Source organism: Prunus dulcis, unplaced genomic scaffold, assembly GCF_902201215.1.
Source record: "Prunus dulcis unplaced genomic scaffold, ALMONDv2, whole genome shotgun sequence".
In the NCBI taxonomy this organism is placed as follows: Eukaryota; Viridiplantae; Streptophyta; class Magnoliopsida; order Rosales; family Rosaceae; genus Prunus; species Prunus dulcis.
In genome coordinates this window covers 29,739-35,869 of record NW_023010069.1, presented here as the reverse complement: position 1 = coordinate 35,869, position 6,131 = coordinate 29,739, and the positions used below count along the sequence as shown (strand labels likewise).

At 35.4% G+C, this 6,131-nt stretch overlaps 1 long non-coding RNA gene across 5 annotated transcripts; it reads right to left on the bottom strand.

The window, feature by feature from the left end:
* Positions 1–640: 640 nt before the first annotated feature.
* LOC117612784 lies at positions 641–5,450 on the bottom strand. Of its 5 annotated transcripts, none has more exons than XR_004583563.1 (6): positions 5,236–5,450; positions 4,819–4,894; positions 4,523–4,607; positions 2,627–4,312; positions 2,397–2,513; positions 641–2,156 (listed from the first exon to the last, which is right to left on the bottom strand). It is a non-coding gene; the product is annotated as an uncharacterized LOC117612784 (long non-coding RNA). The 5 variants fall into 5 exon arrangements; XR_004583564.1 differs by lacking the exon at positions 641–2,156 and having other exon boundaries at positions 2,289–2,513; positions 2,627–2,789; positions 3,891–4,312; XR_004583562.1 differs by lacking the exon at positions 641–2,156 and having other exon boundaries at positions 2,289–2,513; positions 2,627–4,055; positions 4,160–4,312.
* Positions 5,451–6,131: the final 681 nt, after the last annotated feature.

Below are 6,131 nucleotides of genomic sequence, written 5' to 3'. Positions count from 1 at the left end.
TTGGCCTTAAAACAGATTTTTGCATACGTCAAGGAATTCTTTCTACTTTTGATTTTGATATTGAATTTATTAAGTATGAAACTAACGCACTCCTTGATTTTTTTTAACCCGTGAATTCTTACAGGATGCAAACAAGGAGTTCCAAGCAACTGACCCCACAAAAGAGCACCAATGCTCTTGATAGAGCATCACAATCGAAACCATATCCTTTGCTGACTTCTTCTCCATACAACACGAAAAGAGAAAGCATGATTACTGAAAATCCTTTCAAATAATACATGAGAATTCCGCTAGCTATCATTGAAAATAATGATCTAGAAAAGCATCCTAGAGTTTTGGCTGAAAAATATTTAAGAGATGTTATTCCACCTCTTAATAAGCCTCGGATATTTTACGAACAGCAGTTGATTGAAACAGAGTCAGTTCGCAGTGTACATAGGCATAGAAATGATAATTAAAATATGATCGCTTTCTCCAAACTTCAAATATTAGAAGTGATACCGCTGAAGAGATGGGGTCCAAGCTCTAAAAGGGCCAGAAGGTTCCACGCCTGATATTAGGCCTTATTCCTGTAATTATTTTGATTATAAAAAGGCTTGGGGTTATGTGTTGTGTTTTCAAAATCAAAATTTTTCCCACTCTTGGTTTATCCAATTTAGGAGATGGAAGACATAAAAAGTTCACAGATTCTTAGTTAGGAATAATCGAGTCGACCTTAGGGGAAGGCCCGATATATTTTAACTGCTTTCCAAACTTTTTTGTTGCACTTTCTGATATAAATGTCTTAAAAGCTTTAACATTGAATATTCAAACTCAAGGTTATGATAGACCCAAGATCTCAAAATCTAGCAATCATTTATTAGGTTTCACATAAGGTTATTAACACTGTTTGCTATAAGGTGCTATAAAAAAAGATGCTACCATATCAAATAAATCAACAGCAAAACAGAACTTAGTTGTGAAAGTGAAATTGAATGAAAAGAACATAGCCCTTACCGCGGTACACTTAAAGCTAAGCTAGTTTCAAAACATTGCATCAATTAACATTTTTACTTTAGAAAGCATTGCACCCCTAGTGGACCTAGCATGAGCAGATTTTCTGTTTTTCTATTTATTTAAAATAATAAATAAATAAAGCATGTTATTGTGAAATTTAAAAAATAGATAAAATAAAGATATTAGACAAACAACTAGGCTAACTTGCACATAATATAATTTTCGGAGCAAGCATACTTCAATTCAAAATAGGCACAAAATCCACAGCACTAGTTGCCTTCGACATGCCAAGCAAGAAAAGGCAGCGTTACATAACAATGCAAGAAACAAGGGGAGTTTCACAATTATTATAACTTGTATATGACTACCAATTTTAACTTGGTCATAGGTACTTGGTGAAAGAAACCTGGGAGTTTCACAATTACGGGAAGATGTTATGAACGACAAAATCAAGACACGAACAGGACGCACACACTCATAGCTCAATCTGAAACTATTTTATGCCTCCTAACTAATTACATGTCATAAAATTATGGGAATTGATCTCGAGTTTGTGTTAATACTAAAAAAGACATTTTTCCCTCATAGGCTAACTTGCACATAATATAATTTTCGGAGCAAGCATACTTCAATTCAAAATAGGCACAAAATCCACAGCACTAGTTGCCTTCGACATGCCAAGCAAGAAAAGGCAGCGTTACATAACAATGCAAGAAACAAGGGGAGTTTCACAATTATTATAACTTGTATATGACTACCAATTTTAACTTGGTCATAGGTACTTGGTGAAAGAAACCTGGGAGTTTCACAATTACGGGAAGATGTTATGAACGACCAAATCAAGACACGAACAGGACGCACACACTCATAGCTCAATCTGAAACTATTTTATGCCTCCTAACTAGCTACATGTCATAAAATTATGGGAATTGATCTCGAGTTTGTGTTAATACTAAAAAAGACATTTTTCCCTCCTAGGACCTGACTTTGAAAGCAGCAAGGGTAAACAGTGCAGAATGGCCCTCATTTTTATACAAATTAAGAAGAAACTGGTTCCAAGAGTCATTTTTATACGTCCAAAAAATAAAACTAATGATATACATGTGCAAACCCTGTCAAAGTAAGAAATGTAAGGTTCCGCATTCCTTTCCAGCCCATGTCTTCATGTTCAGGAAAAAAAAAACAAAAAACAAAAAAAACAAAAACAAAACAAAACTTACCACTTGGACGCCACAATACAAAGTAAATCAAGGATGACTAATTGTACAAGATCAACAATTAAGACGCCACAATTGAATTAACCCGAACACTTGCATGATCATGGCTTGCTTTACAATAGCATGTGTGATGCAGGGTCATGAAAAGCCAAACTAATCAGAAAATAAATATGCTCAACACACCTGTAAATGACCATCGGCAGAAACAGTGATGATACTTCATCAAAAAACTCATCACCGAATGTCAAGAGAGTTTTCAAATCCCTTTGAAGAATCTGGACTGGTTTAGCGTGGTTATGTCTGCATTTCAGAAAAAGCTATTACTACTACCAAAGACACTTGAGTTTCCAGTGAGTGTATAATACAAGCAGGCAGGCATCCAAATCAAAACAAAAATCGAGATTCGGGCACACCTGTCAGGGCTTCAAGGCTAATCGCAAAGAAAATCTTCGTAGAGTCGCTGTTTTCATCAACCTTAGTAAATCCAGCCAGGTAATGCTCCCACATCATTCACCATTCAGCACGCAATCCTCAAAATACCTCAGATTGAAGAAATACCCTGAATCTTTCGCCAACCTTGATTCACACTCAAAGACACAACAACCGAAAAGAATCACTCATTATATAAACCAACCAGACACCATAAGTTCCATTAATTTGCTCCCTTTTTTTTTTCCAAAAAAATAACGGGAAAAAAAAAAAGTGCCAAAACGTCTTCCTTTCAATCAACCAAAACGTCTTGGCAACCAAGCAAACCCCAAACAACCACCAAATGAACAAATAAACAAGAAAGACTAGCTCTCTGCTCCGCCATGGTTTGCATAGCTGTGGCGGTTTGTTTCTGTTTTGTGGAGTGGAGTATGGAATTAAGAAATCAAGGAATTGGAATGAGGCGAGTGAAATTTGGGGGAGAACTAGAACTTAATTTGGCTTGTTTTGGTGGTTAATTAGATGACAGGAGGAACGCAAAATTTTGGTGGTTAATTTGGCTCCGTCATGGTTCGCATTCCTCCTCCCATCACCTAATTAACCACCAAAACAAGCCAAATTAGGAACTAAGTTCCAATTTTCCCCCAAATTTCACTCGCCCCATTCCAATTCTTTGATTTCTTAATTCCGTACTCCACACGCCACAAAACATAAACAACCACAGCTATACATATATTAAGAGGTTACATATAACCCAAATAGTGCAAAAAAGATACAATCAGAACAAGTTATTGAAATACAAAACCTTACAAAATAAATACATTACCTATACTTTTCTAGTAAACCATTTGAAGATTTGATATTGTTCCTTAGTGACACATCATAAGAAGATTATCAACAGATGCCTAGTTACAGGCTTAGCAGGAGCAGTAATAATGGCAAAAATTGAAAACCAAGATTCTTGGTTACCAAATTTTCATTTCGCCTAACACCATGTTGTGAAGTATTATATAATGCCCATTGACCTCAATTGAGGATAAACAAAAATAATAGATAAAACATGATGCAGTATGCAATTTAAATGCACCCTCAACAAAATTTAGCTACGATGAAGAAACTGTAAGTATATATACTCTATGGTAAAAGGAAGCCGACAAGAATTAAAAAAAACATTTAAAACTAACATTGTCCAATAATCTATAGGATCTGTAATAAATCGTCTTAAACTAACATTGCCCAATAATATACCTCCAACAAAGTCCAAGATTCATCTGCCAAGATAGATGACACGGTTCACAAGCTTTTTAGCAGGAGTAGCAAGGTCTTTCATATCAAAGCTTATCAATTCACTCGCATCTCAATCAGCCATTCATTTTCAAGGAGATTTGTTTTCCTATCTTTAATTAGTCTCATCTTGAGCCGCGACAAAAAAAGGGAGGGGGGGTTGTGTTAATGCAACAAAAAATAAACCCAAAATATTATCCTAACTTGTCCATATATATAACTAAAAATACTACCTCAAACGACACGTGAAATAAAGGTAAAATGATAGTAGTTCAAACTCAAATCAGTTCCAGGACGTGAGGCAATTCACTCCTGCCACATGTTTAATGGGTTCCATTCTGAATCCAAAGGCAGTATGTCCTCCAAGCTCTGCCTGTACACCCATCCTGCCACAAATAGAAGAAAAGTTAAAACCATGAACCAAGAAGACCCAATAACTAAGTATATCAAGCATTCAAGAAGTTCAAGACCCTTCACAAGAAAAAAGATAGTCCTTTTATACAGTCCAAATAGAAGTAAAAATTGAAACCAAATTACGCAAAGCCCCTAACAATTTACCAGAAAAAATAAAATTGATTAAAGCAATGAATTAATACATAGAAATCGAGTTTCGGTTTGGTGTTGTCCTGTTTGTCAATAAACTGCAGGCTTAATCAAGATCCATCAAACTCCTCAATCTTCCTAAATTTGCAGATACACAAAACCGAAAATTAAAAGAACAAATCAGTAACCAAACGACAAAGAAACAATAAAGGCATGAAAGAATGACATAAAGGGTTAAATAGAAGTGATATATTGCTGCAAATACAGGGTAATTTATCATAAAGATCAACCATCTTATTCCGACCTAAGTAGATTAATCATGCAGGAAAATATATGGAAAATAACAGACCTTGTTAGCAGGCTTGGTCCAAATTGGACATAAGCTATGCCCGAACTTTCTGCGCTTAATCCAGACTCCCATTCATCTGAAGTTTTACATAAACAGAAAAGATGTTTAACAAAAAAGAGATGAAAAAAAAAAAAAAAAATCAGATCCAACTCTGGATAATGCAGGAGATCGTCGATTAACGTCCTTTACGATTGCGTAATTCTAATATAGGTTAAATCTAATAATAATTGAATTATTTGAGCTCAAATCTAAAAGCCCCAATTTAATAATAGCCCATGAAAGCATGAAAACGGCAATAATGCAAACTAACACTCAAATAGAATTCTGTAAGCAACATCGGCAACAGATTTTTGTAGAAAGAAAAAAAAAATCATTTAAAACTGTATTGTAATGATATAGAGGATTAAGAAAAAGGACCTTTCTATTGCTGAGACAAAGACAGATCTTTTTACAAAGAAAACAAATAACCAGAAAACATAGCATGGTCAACATCAGTCTGAGCGTGAGGCCTGAGAATCGTCGACATCAGTGTGGGTTACAGGGAATTGATCGATTCTCACTGTGGGCTGTGTACCAAGAGAGAAGAAAAAGAGAACAGATAGAAGAAAGAAAGAGAGAGGAGACAGTACAGAGGAGTAGGCCTCGTCAATGGGCCAGGCCAGGTTAGCCCGGCCCAAATTTAACAGACTTGAGTCGGGTCAGGTTGAGCTTCGAAGAGGAGAGAGAAAATAATAGACCGGGCCGTGTCGAGTTTTTTTAGAAAATTCAAAGTCCAAGCTCATCCCATGAGCCGGGCTTGAAAAAGCCCATCGGGCCAACTGGGGTAAGCCCAACGGGCCGAGCCTAAATGGGCCTACTTTATTTTGTCTTTTTTTTTATATGGATTTTTTTTGTCAATTCTTTTTTTTCCCTATGTTTTGGTGTGTTTTTATGTTTCCATTTTTTTCATAGTTCTCTACTTACATTTGTCTATATGTTTATGTCTCCATTTTATTTTTTTTTTGTTCATAACTTCGTAGTTTTTTTTTCTTTTTTTTTCATAAATATAAAGATATAGTTATACAACCGCCAAATTAATACACTCATATTTTATCTCATACTTATTTCTTTTTTTCTTTTTTGTTCTTACAATGATAATAGATAATGATTTTCTCCATATTTCATTTAACTTGAGTTTTTTTATATATTTATTTATATGTATGTGAGTCAGTGGGCAGGGCTTTTATGGGCGAGCTGGACTAGGCTTTCTTGGGCTCAAACAAGTCAAGCCTATGGGTCAGGTCTATGGGACGAGCCTATGGACCGAGCTTTAA